This window comes from Bombina bombina, chromosome 1 (genome assembly GCF_027579735.1).
Source record: "Bombina bombina isolate aBomBom1 chromosome 1, aBomBom1.pri, whole genome shotgun sequence".
NCBI lineage: Eukaryota > Metazoa > Chordata > Amphibia > Anura > Bombinatoridae > Bombina > Bombina bombina.
The window spans coordinates 720357151-720369704 of NC_069499.1; positions in this window are offsets into that span (position 1 = coordinate 720357151).

Below are 12554 nucleotides of genomic sequence, written 5' to 3' on the forward strand. Positions count from 1 at the left end.
GACTCATCATATATATCTCATTTATACAAGGAATCAATCTTTTAATAGAGTGGGTTGCTAACGTATCCAACTACATTTCATATATTTTACATATGGTATATATCACATTCTAAAACGGTTAGGGATTAGTGCTGTGTAGTTCACTCACACTTTCTTTTACATTTACACCCAGTGTGCAGACATTAAAGGGTAATTTCTGCACACCTATTCACAGTTAACTCCAGCAGCTCCTCCCTGTAAATTTTTAACTAACCCCTTTGTTGCGCCTCCAGTTCAGTGATTTGCTTTGTGCAAGTACTGTTCGTCCCAAATCTCTTCTTTTAATAAATATATATATATATCCTTTACAGCTCTCCTTATTGATAGAAGAAATGCTACACTCACTGGTCTTGTAGTAAAAAGTTTCTTTATTGCAAACAAATGACAAGATCCATCACAAATACCCCAGACGTTTCGGTGCGCCTCTGGCACCTTTCTCAATGGGCTTGCTTTCCAATCCTCTGACAAAACAGAGGATTGGAAAGCAAGCCCATTGAGAAAGGTGCCAGAGGCGCACCGAAAAGTCTGGGGTATTTGTGATGGATCTTGTCATTTGTTTGCAATAAAGAAACTTTTTACTACAAGACCGGTGAGTGTAGCATTTCTTCTATCAATAAGGAGAGCTGGAAAGGATATGTATTGTTTATGCAGCACCACGGCAATTGGACTGGGTTTAATGGAGTGCACCTTATTTTGAATTTGTATATATATATATATATATATATATATATATATATGTATATATATATATATGTATATATATATATGTATATATATATATACACACACATATATATATATATATATATATATATATATATATATATACTCTAGTTTTGAGATCCAAGCACTCACTGTAGGTTGTGTTGCCTGGGTGCACTCTATGGTAGATAGGTAGAAACTTTCATGGAAAGAAGAGGCACTCACAGGGCTTAGTTAACACAAAATTTATTCATAATTCATCAATTCAGTTAGTCAACGTTTCGGTCCTCGCAGGGACCTTTATGAAGACTGTTGCTCAGTAATAGAGTGTATGTTATACTCAGCGGTAAGTATAACATACACTCTCTTACTGAGCAACAGTCTTGATAAAGGTCCCTGCGAGGACCGAAACATTAACTGACTGAATTGATGAATTATGAATACATTTTGTGTTAACTAAGCCCTGTGAGTGCCTCTTCTTTCCATGAAAGTTTATTTATATATATATATATATATATATATATATATACTGTATATATAGTACACAAGAGTTAGTAGGTAGTGCCTCTGAAAGAATCAGTTGAACTACTGGGAGGCGCTACAAATTACAATATAGACGTAAAGCTGCTGAAGATATGCAAACAAAGAATAGCAGGTAAGCCCTCGCTCCCGGCTGCTCAGACAATAATATGGTCAAAAAAGGAGATGTAATCTAAACAGCGCTAAACTAATTCTAAGTTCAAAATCATCAATTGGATTTCAACATTAATTGATAGAGAAGAATCCCAATTCAATCGTTATCTGAATATCTGAGTATCCCAACACAGGGATTATCTCTTCTATTTCTCCAACATTGGTGTGTCCGGTCCACGGCGTCATCCATTACTTGTGGGAAATATTCTCCCCCACAGGGAAAAGCAAGGAGAGCACACAGCAAGAGCTGTCCATATAGCTCCCCCTCTGGCTCCGCCCCCCAGTCATTCTCCTTGCCGCTCTGAACAAGTAGCATCTCCACGGGGATGGTGAGGAGTTTGTGGTGTTAGTTGTAGTTTTTTATTCTTCTATCAAGAGTTTGTTATTTTAAAATAGTGCTGGCTTGTACTATTTACTCTACAACAGAAAAGTGATGAAGATTTCTGTTTAAGAGGGCTATGATTTTAGCACAAGTAACTAAAATCCATTTCTGTTACCACACAGGACTGTTGAAACCAGAGAAATTCAGTTGGCGGTAACAGTTTGCAGACATCTGCTTCAGGTATGACTAGTCTCCTTCTAACAACACAGGCTAATGCTAGATGACAGTCATTTTTCCCCTCAGGGAAAACGGTAAGCCATTTTTCTTTCACCTCAGCAAAAAAAGATAACAGGCTTCCCCTTTTTGATTTTTATGCTGGTAGACACTGTCAGGGGCCAAATCGATTGTTTTTTATTACAATATGATGGCAATTGAAATGTTTTATAAGCTCATATACACTTGGGGACGTTTTTTATTGATCTGGCTTGCTTTAGACACCAAAATCTAGTCAGGAAGGCCCCTTCACTCTAGTGTACTGAGGGAGGAGGCCTCATTTTGACACTTCAGTTAATTTCAAGGCAGTGCATGCAGTTCCATGTGAGAGAGTCCTGTGGCTCAGAAAGTGACTCCAGAAGGCTTATTTCTGTGGATGATTGACCCCTAAGAAAGGTAAAAGCTGCAGCAATGCTGTAAGCAGGGATTGTGGTGTATAAAAACGGTTAAATCCAACAATTAGCTCTGGTTTGCTTGTTTTAAGAGCTAGAGTCTCCATATTTGCTGTGCAATACTTTCTAAGCATTAAGACACTGGGGTCCACATTTCAGAAAAATCGGATATTGCCTTCATAGTTTTTTGAACATTCAGAAATAAAGTGTGTCATTTTATTATTTAAAGAGACAGTAACGTTTTTGTTTAAAATCGTTTTTATTACATTGTTTGCCTGCCTAAATCTGTTTAACATGTCTGTGCCATCAGATAACCTATGTTCTGTGTGTGTAGAGACAAATGTGGTTCCCCCTTCGAGTGTTTGTGATAATTGTGCCATAGCGTCCAAACAAAATGAGGACAGCTCTGTTACATTTCATAATGTTGCCCAAGATGATTTATCTAATGAAGGTAGTGGGGATAGTTCTACATCCTCTCCTTCTGTGTCTACACCAGCTTTGCCCGCGCAGGCGACACCTAGCGCGCCAGTGCTTATTTCTATGCAACAATTAACAGCAGTAGTGGATAATTTTATAGCAAATCTTGTATCCAAACTGCCAGCATTTCAGAGAAAGCGTGATTGTTCAGCTTTAAATACAGATAAAAGGGATGAACAATCAGACGCTGACAATGCTTTATCTATTTTACCCTCACATCAATCGGAATTGGCTGTGAGGGAAGGGCTGTCTGAGGGTGAAATTTCAGACTCAGGAAAAATTTCTCAACAGGCAGAACCTGATATAGTAGCATTTAAGTTTAAGCTAGAACATCTCCGCGCTTTGCTAAAGGATGACTGTGATTCTATGGTAGTACCAGAGAAGTTGTGCAAATTGGACAAATTTTTAGAGGTCCCAGTGCACGACGACGCTTTTCCAATACCCAAAAGGGTAGCGAACATAGTGGAAAAGGAGTGGGAGAAGCCAGGTGTACCCTTTGCCCCACCTCCTATATTTAAGAAAATGTTTCCCATAGTAGACCCTAGAAGGGACGCATGGCAGACGGTCCCGAAGGTTGATGGAGCTGTTTCAACACTAGCGAAGCGCACCACTATTCCTATAGAGGACAGCTGCGCTTTCAAAGATCCTATGGATAAAAAATTGGAAGGATTGCTTAAAAAGATTTTTGTTCAGCAAGGGTTCATCCTTCAACCAGCTACGTGTGTTATTACTGTCACTTCAGCGGCGTCCTTTTGGTTCGAGGAACTAGAAAGGTCGCTCCAGAAAGAGACTTCCTATGAAGAAGTCATGGACAGAATTCACGCATTAAAATTAGCTAATTCCTTTATATTGGATGCCGCCTTTCAAATAACGAAATTGGCGGCGAAAAACTCAGGTTTTGCTATAGTAGCGCGGAGGGCGCTTTGGCTGAAATCCTGGTCGGCAGATGTGTCGTCCAAGACTAAGTTACTTAATATTCCTTTCAAGGGTAAGACCCTTTTTGGGTCGGAATTGAAGGAAATTATTTCAGACATCACTGGGGGTAAGGGCCATGCCCTCCCACAGGATAGGCCTTTTAAGGCTAAGAACAAGTCTAATTTTCGTTCCTTTTGCAATTTCAGGAACGGACCGGCTAATAACTCCACTGCCGCTAGACAAGAAGGTAATGCAGCCCAGCGCAAACCCGCTTGGAAGCCCATGCAAGGCTGGAACAAGGGTAAACAGACCAAGAAACCTGCTGCTGCTACCAAGACAGCATGAAGGGGTAGCCCCGATCCGGGACCGGATCTGGTAGGGGGCAGACTATCTCTCTTCGCTCAGGCTTGGGCAAGAGATGTTCCGGATCCCTGGGCACTAGAGATAGTCTCCAAGGGATACCTGGTAGAGTTCAAGGGACTTCCTCCAAGGGGAAGGTTCCACCTGTCTCGCTTATCTTCAGACCAGATAAAGAAACAGGCATTCTTACATTGTGTAAGAGACCTATCAAAGATGGGAGTGATAAACCCAGTCCCCTCCGGGGAACAAGGTCTAGGTTTTTACTCAAACCTGTTTGTGGTTCCCAAAAAAGAGGGAACTTTCAGGCCAATTCTGGATTTAAAGATATTAAACAAGTTCCTCAGTGTTCCATCCTTCAAAATGGAAACCATTCGGACAATCTTGCCGACAATCCAGCAGGGTCAATATTTGACTACCGTGGATCTAAAGGATGCGTATCTGCATATTCCAATCCACAAAACTCATCATCAGTTCCTGAGGTTCGCCTTTCTGGACAAACATTACCAGTTCGTGGCTCTTCCATTCGGTTTAGCCACCGCTCCCAGAATTTTCACAAAGGTGCTAGGGTCCCTTCTAGCGGTCCTAAGGCCGAGGGGCATCGCTGTAGCACCTTATCTAGACGACATCCTAATCCAAGCGTCGTCTCTTTCCAAAGCAAGGGCCCACACAGACATTGTGTTGGCTTTTCTCAGATCTCACGGGTGGAAGGTGAACATAAAAAAGAGTTCACTGTCACCGTCCACAAGGGTTCCTTTTCTGGGAACAATAATAGATTCTGTGGAAATGAAGATCTTCCTGACAGAAGTCAGAAAGCTAAAGCTTCTAAACGTTTCTCGAGTTCTTCATTCTATTCCTCAACCCTCCATAGCTCAGTGCATGGAAGTAATAGGAATAATGGTCGCAGAAATGGACGTGGTTCCTTTTGCTCGAATTCATCTAAGACCATTACAGCTGTGCATGTTGAATCAGTGGAATGGGGACTATACAGGTTCATAAGATTTCAGTCGGACAACATAACGACTGTTGCATACATCAATCATCAGGGGGAACAAAGAGTTCCCTAGCGATGAAGGAAGTAACCAAGATTATCCAATGGGCAGAGAATCACTCCTGCCATCTATCTGCTATTCACATCCCAGGAGTAGACAACTGGGAGGCAGACTATTTGAGTCGTCAGACTTTCCATCCGGGGGAGTGGGAACTCCACCCGGAGGTCTTTGCTCAGTTAACCCAATTATGGGGCATTCCAGACATGGATCTAATGGCATCCCGTCAGAACTTCAAGATTCCTTGCTACGGGTCCAGATCCAGGGATCCCAAGGCGACTCTAGTGGATGCATTAGTGGCGCCTTGGTCGTTCAACCTAGCGTATGTGTTTCCACCGTTTCCTCTCCTTCCCAGGCTCATAGCCAGGATCAAACAGGAGAAGGCCTCGGTGATTCTGATAGCTCCTGCGTGGCCACGCAGGACTTGGTATGCAGACCTGGTGAATATGTCATCGGCTCCACCATGGAAGCTACCTTTGAGACAGGATCTTCTAGTACAAGGTCCATTTGAACATCCAAATCTAGTTTCTCTGCAGCTGACTGCTTGGAAATTGAACGCTTGATTTTATCCAAGCGTGGGTTTTCGAATTCTGTGATAGATACTCTGGTCCAAGCCAGAAAACCTGTGACTAGAAAGATTTACCATAAAATATGGAAAAAATATATCTGCTGGTGTGAATCCAAGGGATTCTCCTGGAGTAAGATTAAAATTCCAAAGATTCTCTCCTTTCTCCAAGAAGGTTTGGATAAAGGGTTGTCAGCTAGTTCTCTAAAAGGACAGATTTCTGCTTTATCTGTCTTGTTACACAAACGACTGGCAGCTGTGCCAGATGTACAAGCTTTTGTTCAGGCTTTGGTTAGAATCAAGCCTGTTTACAGACCCATGACTCCTCCTTGGAGTCTAAATTTAGTTCTTTCAGTTCTTCAAGGGGTTCCGTTTGAACCTTTACATTCCATAGATATTAAGTTATTATCTTGGAAAGTTCTGTTTTTGGTTGCTATTTCTTCTGCTAGAAGAGTTTCTGAATTATCTGCTTTGCAATGTAATCCACCCTATCTGGTTTTCCATTCAGATAAGGTTGTTTTGCGTACTAAGCCTGGTTTTCTTCCAAAAGTTGTTTCCAACAAGAATATTAACCAGGAAATAGTTGTTCCTTCTCTGTGTCCGAATCCAGTTTCAAAGAAGGAACGTTTATTACACAATTTAGATGTTGTTCGTGCTTTAAAGTTCTACTTAGAAGCAACAAAAGATTTTAGACAAACCTCATCTTTGTTTGTCGTTTACTCTGGTAAGAGGAGAGGTCAAAAAGCTACTGCTACCTCTCTCTCTTTCTGGCTGAAAAGCATTATCCGATTGGCTTATGAGACTGCCGGACGGCAACCTCCTGACCGAATCACAGCTCACTTTACTAGGGCTGTGGCTTCCACTTGGGCCTACAAGAACGAGGCTTCTGTTGATCAGATATGTAAGGGAGCGACTTGGTCCTCTCTGCACACTTTTGCCAAATTCTACAAATTTGATACTTATCCTTCTTTGGAGGCTATTTTTGGGAGAAAGGTTTTGCAAGCCGTGGTGCCTTCCATTTAGGTAACCTGATTTGCTCCCTCCCTTCATCCGTGTCCTAAAGCTTTGGTATTGGTTCCCACAAGTAATGGATGACGCCGTGGACCGGACACACCAATGTTGGAGAAAACAGAATTTATGCTTACCTGATAAATTACTTTCTCCAACGGTGTGTCCGGTCCACGGCCCGCCCTGGTTTCCTAATCAGGTTGAAAAAAATTTCTTTATACACTACAGTCACCACGGCACCCTATAGTTTCTCCTTTTTCTCCTAACCGTCGGTCGAATGACTGGGGGGCGGAGCCAGAGGGGGAGCTATATGGACAGCTCTTGCTGTGTGCTCTCCTTGCTTTTCCCTGTGGGGGAGAATATTTCCCACAAGTAATGGATGACGCCGTGGACCGGACACACCGTTGGAGAAAGTAATTTATCAGGTAAGCATAAATTCTGTTATTTAGCTACACCACACAGGTCTGCTCAAATTATATATATAGATTATTAGACATCTGCAAATTAAGTATAAACATTACTATATGTCTTACTGACATTATAAATAGAGGTATAAGCTGTAGCCATTATAGAAGAGTAGTGTGGAAAAAAGAAACAAAGTTTCACTATTTGTTTAGTAACATAATTTTACTTTGCTTACATTGTTATATATAAGAATTCTTTTAGACATTTTTCCATTTTTTATACCCTTTTTTTCTTGACAATCAACGTGCTCCCTTAGGCCTAGATTTAGAGTTCGGCGGTAGCCGTCAAAACCAGCGTTAGAGGCTCCTAACGCGGGTTTTTTACGCACTCCGGTATTTAGAGTTTATTTACCGCGACTCAAAATACACCTAACGCTCAACTTTCTACCGCCACCTCAGACCCAGTAGTAAACATATACCGCACAAAAAAACATCCACGAATCACAAAACAAATATTACACAAAGTACACTTACACTCATACAAACACAACACTATCTTTATTTTTCGGAATTGTTATTTTTTCTTTAAAATACAAAGGATTAAAGTTGCGAGATCTCGGGTGTTTGAAAAAAATCCACACAAATCCATTTTCCCATTGACTTACATGGACATACGGGAAAAGACCCTCATATACCTACATCTAACGAATAACATTATCACAAACATACACTCATCGATGCATACAAACAATATACACCACATTACATACACAAAATATTTATTTATTACAAAAAGAACACGATTTAGTTACTTTTTCACACAAGCTCATGACGTCACTCACTTTACGAGGAAAACCAGTCTTAGAAAAAAAAATATAGAAATCTTTGGAGCCTCCATTGACTTCTATTGGGAAGACGTGCTCGTGCACGCGAAACCCTCATTTCCCTAACGCACGCAAATAGCGTAGACGGAAAAACTCCAAATACCAGCGCTAGAAAATACATGCTTTTATGCGTTAGACCCAGCTATGATAAATAGATCAAGAAATGACTATTTCCCTATGGTGGATTTATGTTTTTTAATATTAAATATTCACCACACCATAAATATTTTTAACACTTTTAGATTACATCAACTACAAATCCCCATCACTAGTAACACATTATTATTTCAATAAAATTACATTTACAATTAAAATAAAATTCAATACACATTTCTGGATTCACAAACACTACACAATGGGAAACATCTCTCATTTACCTTTATTATTGCATTTCTGTTATTCAACTCATATGCTTGCAGCAACTGCATATCTACATAGGCTTAACACATGATCACTCATGGATGCACATACATTACTTTTAACATTCACTCATACATGTGCATTCAAATGATGGGGGAAAAACACATTACATTCTCTCGAGGAATCACAAAACACAACATATGGATTTTACTGTACTTTTAACATCATGATTCCATCACCAGAAACCATTAGGAATTACCTACAACAATAACATCATTACACCAGATTACAGATGTCACTTTATGGGAAGGAACAACAATGCCAGACCGCTATATAGAAGTCAGCATATGTGGGACACAATCACAATATATACGTACATGTACATAACACGCATCACCCATCACGCAACCACAAAGCACACATTTAGATTTTATTCAGCACACAATAACAATGTAGCACAATACAACAACACAATGAGGATTTCACAACTACATAGGCAGGTTAATAATATCATGACGTCATTACAAGATTCAACCATACACATCACAGATTCACCACTGTACCGCCCCTTTAGGAACTTTAACACTCAATACTACAATACAACATATACGTAAAACACACTTTTGAACAGCATTATTATGGAGATTTCAATGGGACAATTCAGAAATATTGTCAGATCGCACATCAATTATATATATATAATACTACAGATGGCAGCCGGAAGTTATTCAGTATTCGTGCAATTTTTATGGGACGCATACAATATCGTCAGATCGAAAATCACTTATATATATAATACTACAGATGACAGACGGGAAGTTCGGAATTATTATTGCGATTTTAAAGGGACGCGTACAATATTCACATCTCGGCAATCACTTATATATACAATACTACAGATGACAGCCGGAAGTTATTCAGTATTAGTGCGATTTGAAAGGGACGCGTACAATATTCACATCTCGGCAATCACTTATATATACAATACTACAGATGACAGCCGGAAGTTATTCAGTATTAGTGCCATTTGAAAGGGACGCATACAATATTGACAGCTCGGCAATCACTTATATATACAATACTACAGATGGCAGACGGGAATTTCGGAATTATTATTGCGATTTGAAAGGGACGCGTACAATATTTTACAGCTCGGCAATCACTTATATATACAATACTACAGATGGCAGACGGGAATTTCGGAATTATTATTGCGATTTGAAAGGGACGCGTACAATATTTTACAGCTCGGCAATCACTTATATATACAATACTACAGATGGCAGACGGGAAGTTCGGAATTATTATTGCGATTTTAAAGGGACGCGTACAATATTGACAGCTCGGCAATCACTTATATATATAATACTACAGATGGCAGACGGGAAGTTCTGAATTATTATTGCGATTTTAAAGGGACGCATACAATATTGACAGCTCGGCAATAACTTATATATACAATCCTACAGATGGCAGATGTTCCTTTATCATTTACAAACAATATTGCAGCAACATTGATCGATCACATTTGATGCACATTATACACAACTATGCACTTTCATTCATGTTAGCCTGGACGTGTGCTTGTTACTATAACATCGCGTTTAGGAAATATTGATTACGCATATGAACAAACATTACAAACATGCACTGTATGTGTGATATTTGACACTTTCACATTGAGAATCATTGTTTGAAAATAACATTTCAGCAAACAACAAATAAACGCCCACTGTGAAAGCATTCGCGCCGCTCACATACAAACAGGTGAATACAATCAGCAATCATTACAAACTCACTACCATTGGACTAATTGTACTATAAATCCCCCAAACAACATGGCCAATGCATCACTTGTGATCCACATCAGATCAAGTGCTTACCTTGTTACGCTGTTTTGAAAGATGGATGACGATGACATGGTAGACGCTGCTGGTGGTGCTATTGGCGAACTAGCTGTTGGTCGAATCAGGCAGCCTCGGCGGCTCAGACCGAGACGAAGGGGTCGTCTGGTTCGAGGTCCTCGTGTCTACAGGGTGAGACCCACCTTGGAAAACATGAGTGACTTTGAGGTTTTTGATAAGTATCGGCTCGATCGCGAACAGCTCATTGGCCTTTACGAGCTTCTTAAACCTCATTTGGAGCCACGTATACAAATAAGGACTGCTGTTCCCCCCATGAGTAAGATGCTAAGCTGTCTATACGTCCTGGCCTCCGGGAGTTTTCAATCCGGAGAACTGTACATGCATGGCCTGGCTCAAGGTACATTCTCTGGGGTGTTTGATAACTTTCTGAACGCCATGGTACGTATCAGTAAGCAATACATAGGATTCCCACAGAATGATGGTGATTGGAGGCGCCTGAAGCGGGAATTCTTTGATATTGCTCAATTGCCCAATGTCTTGGGAGCCATTGATTGTACCCACATTGCGCTGCGTGCTCCAATTGATGACTTGCCCTTCAGAAATCGCAAACATTTTCATAGCCTCAACGTGCAGTATGTTTGTGACGCACGGATGAGGATTATGCATGTGTATGCGAATTTTGGAGGTGCTTGTCATGATGCCCGCATCCTCTCTCTGTCGTCCCTGTGGAGACAGTTTGAGGAAAGACAAATGCCCCCTGGTTATCTCGTTGGTGAGTATTTGTGCACAACATGGTTAATTATTTTGACAATTGCCCCTGTATTTTTTAACTGTTAGCGTCATGTTCAGCTATAGGATTAAATTTAACCATTTGTTATTTACCGACGCTAATGTCTATTTTTATTGAAATGCAGATATGTAGCATGTCTTACCTTAAGTGTTCAGATAGAGAATGCAATGTAAACATGTAGTTAGCATTTTACACAAGGTTTGGTTTAGGAGAAATACGCATATGTAGCATGTCTTAGATGAAATGGCAAGATATTATCTCATGCAATTTAACCCTGTCATTGTCTTTTTCTGCTAATGTCTATTTTTATTGAAATGCAGATATGTAGCATGTCTTACCTTAAGTGTTCATATAGAGAATGCAATGTAAACATGTAGTTAGCATTTTACACAAGGTTTGGTTTAGGAGAAATACGCATATGTAGCATGTCTTAGATGAAATGGCAAGATATTATCTCATGCAATTTAACCCTGTCATTGTCTTTTTCTGCTAATGTCTATTTTTATTGAAATGCAGATATGTAGCATGTCTTACCTTAAGTGTTCATATAGAGAATGCAATGTAAACATGTAGTTAGCATTTTACACAAGGTTTGGTTTAGGAGAAATACGCATATGTAGCATGTCTTAGATGAAATGGCAAGATATTATCTCATGCAATTTAACCCTGTCATTGTATTTTTCTGCTAATGTCTATTTTTATTGAAAAGCAGATATGTAGCATGTCTTACCTTAAGTGTTCATATAGAGAATGCAATGTAAACATGTAGTTAGCATTTTACACAAGGTTTGGTTTAGGAGAAATACGCATATGTAGCATGTCTTAGATGAAATGGCAATATATTATCTCATGCAATTTAACCCTGTCATTTTATTTTTCTGCTAATGTCTAGTTTTATTGAAATGCAGATATGTAGCATGTCTTACCTTAAGTGTTCATATAGAGAATGCAATGTAAACATGTAGTTAGCATTTTACACAAGGTTTGGTTTAGGAGAAATACGCATATGTAGCATGTCTTCGATGAAATGGCTAGATACAGATTTAGATATAATTTTTTATTTTTTTTTTATGTTTCTGACAACTTTTAATATGGATTATGGTTTTTAAAAAATATATTTATACAACAATATACTAGTTTAAGTATTCTGTTTGAATTATGTTCTGTTCTAAATTTATAGGTGATTCTGGGTACATGAGCCGGCCTTGGCTCATTACCCCCTTGCGTAGCCCAACTGATGTGTCTGAGGAGCGCTACAATAGGGCTCATAAGAGAACCAGGGCGGTGGTTGAAAGGATGTTCGGGCTCCTGAAGATGAGATTCAGGTGCCTGGACCGTTCTGGAGGAGCACTCCAGTACAACCCAAAGAAGGTGGCTAAGATCGTTGTAGCCTGTAGCGTCCTGCATAATATTGCACAGCGGGCTGGGATGCTGCAGGCCGTCCCGGTGGACAGAGACC